Genomic DNA, 14,121 nt, shown 5'->3' on the forward strand with positions numbered 1-14,121 from the left:
TAGATTAACAGAAGCAGTGAAGAGTATCATTGTGTGAAGACTTCATCGAAGACGATTTAATTTCCTCAACTTGTCACTGGAAATCAGGGTTGAGTGCTTCAGCATGATGCAGAGATGAAGCATCAGAGCAGGCAGTGTGCACTCCAAAATCACAAAGACCCAAAAATGTTCATTAATAAGATGATGCTGATCATGTTTTTCGACCAACAGAATGTGATTCACAAGGAATTTGCACCTGAAGGGGAGAGAGTCAATGCTACATGCTATGTAGTGCTTTAAAGGCTACAGAAATGCATTTCCCTGGTGTGACTGCAATTTCAAGAGAAAAGCAGCTGGTTCTTGTTGCACGACAATCCTTTCCCATTCCATACATTGTAAAAGACATTTCTGACAAAAAGGTTCTAATACCTCTCGTGTTTGGGGTTTCATAATTAAAAAAAAAAAAAAAAACTTTCTTGCCATGCCTCAAACAAGAAAAAAACACTGAGAGAAAGAATTAACCTTGGAAAATAAATGCCAGCACTAGTGGAAAAGTTAGAAGACAGCGTGCCATCTACCATCACCCACAGCAAGCAACCCATAAGAATGAAACTGGTTTAGAATACCTTTATACCAAACATGATCAAAAGCATTAGAAACAGCCCTACCCTAGTGCTTCACAAACTTTTATCACTCAACTCATATTCAGGAGTTAAATTCATGGCACAGCTAAAGACTGATTGCCACCGAACTCAATGGATTCTCCCTAATCTTGAAGCACACTTGAAGAGGATCGTAGCAGACAAGGACTGCTGAGAAACACCACTGGGAACCAGTAGAACTTACCATCTCAATAATGCACACACACACACAGTGTTGTATAACATCACTGCTTTTCTGAAGTTTCAATTTTTTTTACTAAAAAATTTTTTTCATTTTCATAATTTCTTACATGTCCTCCTCACCTTTTACTACTGACTACCTCATGAATAGTCAAACTAATAGAACAAACTTATCTGTGAAAAGATCCAAACTTCCCAATTACTTCCTTGTTCATTTCAAAAATATATAGTCACAGTTCCAATCTCAATTACAGTGAAACTTCCCTTTAACGGACAGCCAAGGGGAATGAAAATCTGTCCGTTAGAGAGAAGTGTCCGCTAACAAGAAGTCTGAGGGAGAAAAAAAAAAAGAAAGAAAGAAAAATCGTTAAACGTTTAATGTAAAATTAAATTAAATATATACAGATTTTGAACAATATTTTTGTAAATAATATACATACAATTGTGCTATGCATATTATGACTTTATCTTAAGAAAAATACATACAGTAATCACTTATTTTCTTCTGCACCTTCTTCCGGCTGATAATTTTGTTTTCAACATTTGTTTGGAGTGAAGAAACCATCGAAAGTCCTTCAGTATCTTCTTCAGCAGCGAAAAACATTTTTAAACGATTGATTTGTATGAGCGCTTCTTCTATTTTCATCGGTGGTTCGTCGTTAATATGTTCTTCGACAGAATGACCTCCTTCCATTTCTTCATCCTCATGAGGAACTTCTTAAAAAATATCGATGATAATGTCGTTCATATCTAGAGCACCATCTTCTGTAGTGAGGTTTGAGTCTATACCTTTGTAGCCAGGGTCACTTTGTACCGGAAGTATCGTACATTATCAATAGATGTTGAAGTTCTTGTTCTTCTTGGTGCTCCACATTGCTGTTCACAACTTCAATTTTTGCGTTTGAGAAGCCAGACTTTACAAAACAGTTCACGACAGTTTGTTTTCAAATTGCGTTTACTGAAGAGGAAATCCATTGAATCGCATCTAGGATGCTGAGTTTATTTGCAAAGTCACTCGCACTGTTACATCGTTCATGTTTGCAATGAGATGTCTTAAAACACGTTTTCTGTAGTGAAGTTTAAAATTTTTTATTATCCCTTGATCCAAGGGCTGACACTCTGGAGATGTGTTTGGTGGCAGAAAAACGATTTGAATGTTGGACAATTCAATGTGTGGGCGAGATGCAGCATTATCCATGAAAAGAATAATTTTTCTGTTTTGACGAATCATGTTTTTGGTTAGAGTGACTTATCCATTCGCTCATGATATCTCGTGTCATCCACGCTTTTTTATTAGACTTCCAGTCAACATTCAAAAGATTCAACTTTATGCCCTTGAAACAACGAGGATTTTGTGGTTTTCCTATAACAAGAGGTTGTTCAATGTCTCCCATCATATTTGTACACAATAGTACAGTCAAGCGTTCCTTAGAAATTTTTCCGCCCTGGCACTTTTCGTTTTTTAGATTCATTGTTTTTTCAGGAAGAGCTTTAAAAAACAACCCTGTGATATCGTCACAGTTGTAAATATCCTTAGCTTCAAAATCACGACATAAATCTTCCAATTTGATGGTCCACTCTGTTACAATCCCAGTATGAACAGATCCACCTTCACCACTTACAGTTTTCCAAGAAATTTAATGCAGAGTTTTGAACTTGTCTAGCCATCCCACAGAAGCTTTTGAACTCATTTACTCCCATAGATTTCGCAACCTCCAAAGCCTTTTCCCTAATAATAGGCCCATTAATGGTAATTTTTTTTAGCACGTGCGCGACAAAACCACACGTACGTAGCATTGTCAATTTGAAGTCCAACAGTTTTCGGGAATTATTTTTGAATCTGATCATTTCCGTGTTGCCAAAATTGTTTGAGCAGTTCATTCTTTTTCTTTAGGATGTCACTTACCTGCGTCTTCTCGATTTTGAATTTTGCAGCGAGATTGCGAACACTATTTTTTTGCCGATCATACGCATTAATGAGTTCGACTTTATCTTTTAAAGTTAAATGTTTACGAGAAGACATTGTGCACTTCACACGACACTGAACAAAACTGAAAAGACGAAAGGCCGACCATATTCCCCCACCCCTGCACACACCGAATTCATCAGAAGTTTTACACGTGCCTTAAAATTCCTGAAAAAGAGTTTAGAACCGCGACATAAACCTTGATAAAATTCAGAAAATCGGAAATAGAAAATAAACACACGATTGAGGCAATACCTGGAAGAAAAATGGCCGTGAGCTCACCCGCTGTCCGTTATGGGGTGATCAAATTAAGTGCTAATCTAAACGAAACAGTGCAGATTGCCTGTCCGCGTCCGTTACAGAGAATGTCCGCTAGACGGAAGCTGCAAACACGTTAAAACCAATGGAGGTGAGTTGGGGAATTTGAAAATGTCCGTTGTAGAGAGATGTCCGTTAACGGGAGGTGTCCGTTAGGAGAAGTTTCACTGTATATCCATTTCCAGTTACAGTCTGCCAAACTCTATATACTTAGTGACAAATGGGCCTGGAGTACTGGGGTCCATAGTTTAACAGATATTTATTTAAAGTATACCCAGTAAAATAAAATAAAATAAAATATTTCCAGAAGCTTTCGGAACTCGTGTCCCTTTCTCAACTGACAGAATTTTTTTAAATACATTACAAGCAAACTGTGGCACGTTACTCATTCGTCATTGTTGTAGCACGGACGTGTGCTGCCTTGCGCCAGTGATCATCCATCAATAAAACGGTTGTCTCCAGGATTGGATGTATACGCATGCCTTTCTGGCGATTTAATGCCTTAGGGTTGTTCATTATGTTTAGTGACTCTAGCCATAGGCGGTGGCGAAAGTGTCGCGCGTGGTCCACTATCTCAAAGTCGCGCTTGGGGTCAAGATCGTGGTTGGTAGCCCAAAAATGTTCTGCAAGCGCGGACTGGTCAGTTTCGGCAAGCCGGATTGCTCTGTCGTGTTCCGTGAGGCGATCCTGGAGACGTCTCGATGTCTCACCTACGTAGCAACTGTTACGTAGGGCCTGTAACAGTTGCTACGTAGGTGAGACATCGAGACGTCTCCAGGATCGCCTCACGGAACACGACAGAGCAATCCGGCTTGCCGAAACTGACCAGTCCGCGCTTGCAGAACATTTTTGGGCTACCAACCACGATCTTGACCCCAAGCGCGACTTTGAGATAGTGGACCACGCGCGACACTTTCGCCACCGCCTATGGCTAGAGTCACTAAACATAATGAACAACCCTAAGGCATTAAATCGCCAGAAAGGCATGCGTATACATCCAATCCTGGAGACAACCGTTTTATTGATGGATGATCACTGGCGCAAGGCAGCACACGTCCGTGCTACAACAATGACGAATGAGTAACGTGCCACAGTTTGCTTGTAATGTATTTAAAAATTCTGTCAGTTGAGAAAGGGACACGAGTTCCGAAAGCTTCTGGAAATATTTTATTTTATTTTATTTTACTGGGTATACCCAGTTACAGTCTGCCAAACTCTATATACTTCTTTTGACAAAATCCCAATTATCGATTGATTCAACCACTGCTCATCTCAGTTGTCCTAATTATTCGCTGTATGATTCCTTTCGATTCACTCGTGATACTTGTGCAATGTTCCCTCTAATATTCCCTATCAGACATTGTAATTTGAAATCTCTTTTTGATCTTTTCTGGCTTAAAATCTCTCTACCCCATTCTTTTAAATTCATCTGCTGCCTCTATCATTCTCCCATTTCCACTAATCACTTGCTATCTTTGACTTTCTCCAGTCCAACTTTCCTAACAGTGAGGTAATTTTCCTTGTTGATTTTAATGTTCACAACTTCAGCTTCCATTTTCTAGTCACACAGACCTAGCTAGTTGAAATATTGAGGCATTTGCAATTACTAATGACCTTGCATAAATCGTTCATTTACCTACCAGAATATCAGACAATCCTAACCACACAGCCAACACTTGATCTTTTTCTCACAAATAACTCTTCTAAGTATACAGTCAAAGTGAGTGGTTCTCTACGTACCTCAGATCACAATTTGGTGGTCTCTTCTCCAATGGAGCCTTTCTCTCACGGCCATTTTCAACCTCATGTTGTTTGGCATTACAAGAATGCAAAATGGGATGATCTGCAAGATTTTTTTTCTTTTCCTTGGTGAGATTACTGTTTTAAATCTTCAGATGTCAACAACTGCTCAGATCACATCACTGAAATTATTCTTGTAAGGATGAAATTCTTTATTCCACACTCCACCTTAAAATCTCATTCCTTATCTTAACCTTGGTTTTCCAATAAATGAGGTAAGGCTGTTCTAAACAAGAACACTGCATATCAAAACTAGTTTGCATCAAAATCTCCAATCAAAATTAACCAGGTGTTCATTATCTTCCCACATCAAAACTTGCAAAAAATGTAAAGCAGTTATTATTCAGTAAAACTAGATTTTGAACAGGCTAGAGTAGAAAACTTGCTTCTAGGCCAAATGGTAGATAAGCATTCTTGTCTCTTGCCAAAGCTATCAGTTGCAACTTTTCTCATTTCTATTCTCACCTCTGTCAAAACTAGATGGTTCTATTGCCACCTCGGTTAAGGATAAAGCTGACCTGCTAGGATCCAGTTTTATTCTAGGTTGTGTATTGATGATCTTGGTAAACTACCTCCCACCATTCCCAGTAAACTGTAGTCAATGCCTCCTGTGGTCTTCCATCAAGAGGATGCCAGAATAATTTGGAATTGTCCTGATGCCAAGAAAGTACTAGGTCCAGGTGATATTTCTCCACTTTTTCTCAAAACTTGTGTTCCTGAGTGTACCACTATTCTGTGTCGAATTTCTACACTTTCTTATTCCACTAGTGTTTTCTTTCTGCTTGGAAATTTGTTCATGTCCAGCCAGTTCCTAAAAAGGGTGACAAATCCCTTCCATCCAATGATCACCAGTGTCAATCCACTGGTGATATACTGGCTTATGTTATCCATATATATACACATGGATACATTCAATAGAAAAGTTTTGTAAAATTCAAGCAGTTCTCTTGACATTTCAAAGACTTTATCGTGCCAGGCAAAAAGGTCTTCTAAATAAGCTTCTATCTTATGGTTTGCCAACTGCTTTTTGTAATTGATTATCCAGTTTTCTCTCTGACTGCTCACTGCGGGTGTTGGTAGATGGCTGTCTGTCTTCTAACTTCTCTACTAATGCAGAACTTGGGTGTTCACCAAGTTTCAGTTCTTTCTCCCACTTTTTTTCCTTTTGTACATTAATGACTTTGTTTGATTATTAAGAAATCCTATTCATAGTTTTGCTGATGATAGCACATTGCAATCCACATTCCACTTTGAGAAACCTTGCTCTGCACAAACAGCTTCAACTTCTCAAATATCCACTACCAGTTCCTCAAATGCTGATATAAAGGTAATTCTAGAACCAGTGGGACAAAGATAACTTAGTTAATTTCAATCCTTCTAAAATTCAGTCCTGTCTTATATCTCACAAAAAGGATCCTTTTCTTGTGCTTTATTGCTTATCGCCAATGAACTCAGATTTCTAGAGAAGACATATCTCTATTAAGGATTACCATCACCTCCCTCTCTCTCTATCTCTCAGCATAAGCACATCATAAACATTACTTCCTCTGCAAATAGGTACCAGGGGAGGTACCCATAGACAGAAAATGTGCAAATGTGACCCCAATTCACAAAGGAGGATTGTTTGTTTGTTTGTTTGTTATTTGGTTTTTAGGAGCATTAGCAACTAAGACCATATTGCTCTGGGAATATACGGTGGTCATTCCCTGACCCTTCCGCATCCTCCATATTTGGTGATGACGGGCTTGAACCCTGGTCTAATCAAGAAGCATGTGCTACGCACTGCTGTTCCTTCCCACCTGGCTATTCAGGCGCCCGCAAAGGAGGATCAAAGGCTGACACAAGTAATTATAGACCTGTGAGTTTAACTTCTGTTCCAGGAAAATTAATGGAGGCACTGCAGGATCATCTAGACAAGACTTCAGTTATAGCTTGGACACAGCATGGTTTTGTTAAGGGAAAGTCTTGTCTGACCAATTTGATTGGATACTATGATGCAGTCACAAAAGAACTGGATATTATATACTTGGATCTTAGAAAGGCTTTTGATACTGTTGCACATGGAAGACTGCTGCACAAATTGGAGCAGTGTGGCAGTGGAAGCAAATTGTTGCTATGGATAAAGGGGTGGTTGATGGGGAGAAGACAGAGCATGGTAATCAATGGACGTTGTTGTTGTTGTTGTTTGTTGTTTTTTGGTTTTTAGGAGCATTAGCAACTAAGGCCATATTGCTCCGGGATATACAGTGGTCATTCCATGACCTTTCCACATTCTCCGTATTTGGTGGTGACGGGCTCGAACCCCGGTCTAATCAAGAAGCGTGTACTACGCACTGCTGCTCCTTCCCACCTGGCTACAGAGGCGCCATAATCAATGGACACTGTTCATCATGGACTAATTAGTGGAGTTCCTCAGGATTCAGTGTTGGGTCCATTATTGTTTTCTGTATTTATAAATAATATTGATGATGGTACATCAAGCTTAATGTCCAAGTTTGCAGACAATACAAAGGTTGGCAGGGTTGTTAAGGATACTACTGACGATATGCTGCTGCAAGAGGATCTGGAAAGGTTGAGCAGATGGGTTGAGAGGTGGCAAATGAAGTTTAACATTGACAAATGTAAAGTACTACATATGTGAAACAGCAACCCCCAGAGCAACGTATCAACTCTGTGGTACTACACTGACAGTGGTAGAGAATGAAAAGGACCTGGGGGTAATTGTGCAGGCAGATATGAAGTTCTCTGAGCAGTACAGATGGGCTGCAAGAGTAGCTCATGGTGTATTGTCAATGATATACAGGAATTTTTCTAGCAGGGATAAGGAGGTGATTATTCCCTTGTATAAGGCAATGGTCAGGCCACACCTTGAGTAATGTATACAGGTCTGGAGGCCTCATATCAAGAAGGATGTAGAGCTGCTGGAATGAGTACAGAGAAGGGCAACAAGACTAGTGAATGGAACAAAGGGTTGCTCTTACGAAGAAAGGCTTAAGTTTTGCAAATTACAGTGTCTGGAGACTAGGCACCGGCAAGGTGATCTGATAGAGGTGTAAAAAGCCTTGAATGGCTTGAGCATGCTCAATGCTGATGGGATTCTTCCTCTTGCTCAGAATAATCACTTGAGAGGGCATAAATTCAAATTGAGAAAAGACAGATGTAGGATAGGTGTGCAGAAATTTGCCTTTAGTCAGCGGGTAGTTGGTTGGCTGCATAAGCTTGCTTTCTTGCGTATGCCTCTACTCATCCTAATGCTAACTAAAAAATCTTGTTATTTTATACTTATGTTATCTTATCTTATGTTACTTTTTCTCCAAACAGCTATTCACTCTGTACAAATCTTAAACCTGCCCAACAATGAAACATTGTTCCTGCATCAGGGGGGTTGTCCCCAAAACCTCTCTTAGGTTTCTGAGTGTGGTTTCTATTTATTTCTATTAGATTTATGATTTCTCATTTGCCTAATTATATCAGTCAGTTTGTTACAAATCTAATTACAGGCAACCCCCATATAATGCGGTACTTCTACAACACTGTTTCGCTCTAACACGATTGATAAATTGCAGCAATCCTTGCACAACACAGTACTTATATAACACGGTTTTGCTCTAACATGGTTAGAGAATTTCGGTAAACCTTGCAAACGGGGTATTTTTGAACTTTTGTGAGGAGGAGGGGGGGGGGACCTGTTATTATGTTGGATGTAATTTTTCAAAATTTCCACTCTTTTTGAATCCCCGCCGTTGACTCGTTAGTCAAAAAAACAAACTACTGAGAAATCCCAGTATTTTATTTTGTTGGGAAATCCCTGTGTTACATTCTGTGCTATTGAACTTGTGGAAAAATCTATATTTCAAAGTTGTATTGCTATTGGAGAGCACACCAAGCCAACCAAAAACTTTAAGTCATCTAAACGTTGAAGTTATGTTCCTACCACCACAGTTGTACTAGGTTAATACAACTTCTTTCATTCAGCCATTCGATCAAGGCATTATATCCACCTTTAACTCATTACATGAGAAAATCGATTCAAAGGATTTTGGAAAAAAATTATTCCAAATCTATTGGAGTAATGGAGGCATGGAAACATTTCTCAATTGTGAATTGTATCGGAATCATAGCTTTATCAATGAAAGAAGTAAAACCATCAACGTTAAATGCATGTGGAAAAATGTATGGCCAGAGTCAGTTCATTCAGGAAATATGGTTGAACCTGCAGAAAACAGAATCAGTGCGATAGTAGAACTTGCTACGTCGATGAGAGGGGAAGGTTTTGATTACATGACTACTGAAGCCTTCGTGGGTAGAACAGTTGATAGAATCATCCTTCTCCCCACACTGGGTGGAAAAGACCTGAGTTCGAATCCTGTTGATGATGGGAAGAATTTTTATGGATCTTTTACGCAGTCGCTGAGTTGGGCTCAGGCGAAGTTTGCATGATTTTTTCTCCTGGAAACTTGGGTTTTCTTCCAGCAAAACAGAAAATCGACCTCAGGACACATGCAATTTATAGGCAATACACAGCGAGTAACATGGCCTTAGTCGCTGATGCTCCTAAAAAAATACAAAAAAAAGATATGATTACTGAAGACATTCAAGAATTACTGTTAAAAAAGAGGCTAGCGAAGCAGATTTGGTGGAAATGACATCGGAGGTAAAACCAAATCAAATCAGAGGATGATAACGTGGATGAAAATTGTAAACTTCCAAATTTTACACTAAAAAGCATACGGAAAGGCATAAAGTTAGCTGAACAATTAGAATCTTATTTTTTGAATGCAGATTCTTGAATGAAAGGAGCCCAAAGTTCAAAAGGGAGCTACAAAAATGCCAAGTTCCATATGATGAAATTCACAAAGATTTATCAAGCAAATGCAAACAAACCCAGATTATTGATTTTTTAAAGAAAGCAGAAGATACACGAAATCTAGAATCTTATTTCTTTCATGAAATAGTGTATTTTTGTTAGCTTTTGGAATGTAACCCTCCTTTTTGTACTTTTTCTTAGTCCCGTATAACACAGTTACACACAACACAACATTTTATAGGAACCTAACTACCCTGTTATATGAAGGTTACCTGTGTAATTATTAAACAAATAAGAATCTATTATTACCCTGTGGCTGTCTCACATTGTCTCTTTTGTATAAAGTTCACTAAATGGTTTGTTAAGGGGAAGTCTTGTCTGACCAATTTGATTCGATACTATGATGTAGTCACAAAGAAACTGGATGCAAAGAATAATTTTGATATCATATATTTGGATCTTAGAAAGGCATTTGATACCGTTGCACATGGAAGACTGCTGCATAAATTGGAGTAGTGTGGCACTGGAGGTAAATTGCTGCTATGGATAAAGGGATGGTTGCGTGGGAGAAGACAGAGTGGTAATCAATGGACACTGCTCTTCGTGGACTAATGTTATTAGTGGAGTCCCCCAAAGGTTCAGCGTTGGGTCAATCGTTGTTTTCTGTATTCATTAATGATATTGCTTAATGTCCAAATTTGCAGACGATATGAAGGTCAGCAGGGTTGTTAATGACAGTACGCTGCTGCAACAGGATCTAGAAAAGTTGAGCAGATGGGCTGAGAGGTGGCAACTGAAGTTTAACATTGACAAATGTAAAGTACTGCATATGGGAAACAGTAACCCCAGAGTAACGTATCAACTGTGTGGTACTACAATGACAGTGATAGAGAGTGAAAAGGATCTGGGGGTAATTGTGCAGGCAGATATGAAGTTTATTGAGCAGTGCAGATGGTCGGCAAGAGTAGCTCATGGTGTCTTATCTTTCTAGCAGGGATAAGGAGGTGATTATCCTCTTGTATAAGGGCATGGTCAGGCCACACCTTGAGTACTGTATACAGGTCTGGAGGCCTCATTTTAAGGATGTAGAGCTGTTGGAATGAGTACAGACAAGGGCAACAAGATTAGTGAATGGAACAAAGGGTTGCTCTTACGAAGAAAGCTTAAGTTTTGCAAAGTATAGCATCTGGAGACTAGGCATCTTCGAGGTGATCTAATTGAGGTGTATAAAGCATTGAATGGTTTGAGCATGCTCAATGCTGATGGGATCTTTCCTCAGAATAATTGCCTGAGAGGGCATAAATTCAAACTGAGGAAAGACAGTTGTAGGATAGATGTACGGAAGTTTGCTGGAACAAACTTCCATCTGTTGTTGTAGAAGTTGATAGCTTAAACAGATTCAAGGCAGAACTAGACAAACATTTGGAGCAAGTGGATGGGTGAAATGAGAAGGGTGTGTGTGTTTATTTTGTTTTTTTTTTTGGCTGATGCTATATAAGCTTGCTTTCTTGCATCATGTGCCCTTGCTAAATCCCTTTTTACCATTACTGCCTCTCCTTGCACAATACTTCCTAAATGGAATGTAATGAAATACTTTAAAATCAAAACTTTCTTGTTTGAAAGTCAAACAAGTAAAGTTTCATGAATGTGTAGAAGGTGATCCCATAATTCAACTGTACTTTCTATATTGTATGTTTCAACTCAAATGATGTAGAATCCAAGAGGTTCTTAGTCTGCAAAAATCGGTATTCCTGAAATTAATATCCTTGCTCTTACCTGTGACTACCAAAATTTCATTAGTCATCATCCACTTAAAGTAAATACTATGGTCACCTGACTGTAACAGTTGCTATTTGGGATTACACTATGACCAGATAAAGAATCTTTGTTGCACGAATTAAAACCCTATTTAATCATAAAAAACAAGGCTAATATTTATTGACTGAAGGTTATTAATGACAATTTCTGCACTAGTAACGGCTTCATAGTTCATGTACAATACTGAATTAATAAACGATTTTCCTTTAACAAAATAGTGTCTTGCAAGCTATAAAGTCAATAACAATAGAAATCTGCATTAAGATTTTTATGTAAATTTTAATATAGCTATCATGACCTTCACATTGTCAGCTGCGTGGTTCTAATTAGTGTCATTTTTTTAAATAGCCTTCAAAATACTTACTTAAAAAAAAAAAAGTGTACCACTAACGAACACAATGTGGAAGAGAAAATGTATGCCATCATTCATAATGTCAATATGTATAAATACAAATTACATTCCAGTCAACAGGGGTTGGATGAAATTAAATAGCAATGTTAAAGGAATCGATATAATATACTTACCTCTGGCGCTTTCCAATCAAAATCACCTTTCTTATCTGAAGGATCCAGATTGCGATCCCTTCCCATTAACTCATCAAGCAACTGTTTGGCTGAAGCTAACGCCATTGTAGTACTACTTTCCGGTGGGGGTAATTTTTGTTGTTTGTTTTTTTTTTTTTTTTTTTTTGTATATCTCCCTATGCTAAAGCACAACACCAAACGACAGCCAAATCTAACTAGTTAAGCATTTCCTACAATTTTAATTCATTTAGATTCAATGAACAAATCATCATTGCCTCAGAATGATACTTCATGAAACATCGAAATCAGCATCGAAAGGTTATCACTAAAATATGCCTGTAAACGGACTAGCAATTTTGCACAATGATATGTCAACTACATGTATCTTAATATATCAAATTAATTTAGCTCAGATTTTAACAATTGAAATTATAATAATTTTATAGCCCAAAAAACACTCCCTACAACTTACTTAACGCAAAAGTACACGATAAACAATTACAGAAAATATATTTGTCACCGTTCACTAATGCAGTTGCTGATGATCACAAAGCTAGTAAAAAACTTCGTTACGAAAATAACAATATAAATGAATTGGATATATATATCCACTATTGTGCACAGATATATATATATATATATATATATATATATATATATGTGTGTGTGCGCGCACAATATATATATATATATATATATATATATATATATATATATATATATATATATATATATATATATATATATATATATATATATATATATATATATGAGACCAAATGAGAACATTAATAATTAAAAAAGGACCAGTTCAAATAAAATCTGATAATTTTCCACAAAATAGCAATGGAAGATGCTTTTCCAACTACTATTATCCAAAGCAGTTACCAAATGGTGAAATTCAGCAACGATGGTGGTTAATATAATCATCAAGTTCGGACATTATATGGTGTTTTGCTTGTAAACTCTTTTCCTATTCAGAAGTCGCTTTTTGTACCAAAGGATTTAATCATTGGTGTCACCTAAATCCAAAAATTCCAGAACATGAACGGTCACCAGTTCATCGCAAAAGGTATGAATAGTTTAATCGAAAGGAACTAAATTTAATTAAGGGAACATCACTAGATGCGAGACGTGAAGAACTAATAAAAGAAAAGACAGAAGAATTACATCAAGTATTTGCCAGGATTATTGAAGGAATTATCTACTTGGCAAAGCACAATTTAGCATTAAGAGGAACAAGTGACAAAGTTTTCAACCCCAGTAATGGACATTTCCTTGGCCTTAAGGAATTGTTTCCAAATTTGATCCAGTTTTAAAAAACCACATAAATAATTACTTTGAAAGACTGGAAAGGGTTTATTCGACAGATTGAAGGCATTATTACAAAAAATTAAGGAGTTCAGGTGCGGTTTTTGAAGGAGAGCCTAAAGCGATATATACTCCATGTGCATCTCACAATATAAACCTTGTTTTGGGTGATATTGCCAAATCTTCCGAACTTGGAGTAAACGTTTTTAAGACAATACAAGGAACAGATACTTTATTTTCATCTTCGACATCTCGTTGGGATCTACTGAAAAAACACGTAACGCAGTACACACCAAAACCTTTATCAGACATTATATGGGAGTGTCGTAGTAGTAGTGGCATGTGATGCAAGATAGCAAGTGTATGAGCTTATGCAGCATCAGCCAAAAAAAAAAAAAAAAAAATCACACCATTCCCTCCAAATGCCTGTCCAGTTCCTCCTTAAATTTATTTAACCTATCAACTTCCACAACGACAGATGGAAGTTTGTTCCAGCAATTAACCACCCGCTGGCTAAAGGCAAATTTCCGCACATCTATTCTACATCTGTCTTTTCTTAATTTGAATTTATGCCCCCTTAGGTTCGTAATCTGAACAAGTGGAAGGATCCCATCAGAATTCGTATGGATAGCGTTAGAGCTCTATGGCTTCAAGTGGTAGAATTTTTTACAGCATTAAATGAAATTCAAGAAAAAGTTCCCAACGATGATCTAAAAGTAGAAATCAGGAGCGTTTAGAAACATATGCACAAATTT

General features: G+C 37.7%; 1 protein-coding gene across 1 annotated transcript in view; it reads right to left on the reverse strand.

The window, feature by feature from the left end:
- Positions 1–12,513, reverse strand: part of LOC150084134 (uncharacterized) — a gene marked incomplete in the record, with an annotated part of 151,318 nt that extends 138,805 nt beyond the window's left edge. The window contains 1 exon segment of the mRNA XM_090375055.1: positions 12,056–12,513.
- Between the last annotated feature and the right edge of the window lie 1,608 nt (positions 12,514–14,121).

This window comes from Mastigoproctus giganteus, chromosome 6 (assembly GCF_048544385.1).
Source record: "Mastigoproctus giganteus isolate SK-2022 chromosome 6, ASM4854438v1, whole genome shotgun sequence".
In the NCBI taxonomy this organism is placed as follows: Eukaryota; Metazoa; Arthropoda; class Arachnida; order Uropygi; family Thelyphonidae; genus Mastigoproctus; species Mastigoproctus giganteus.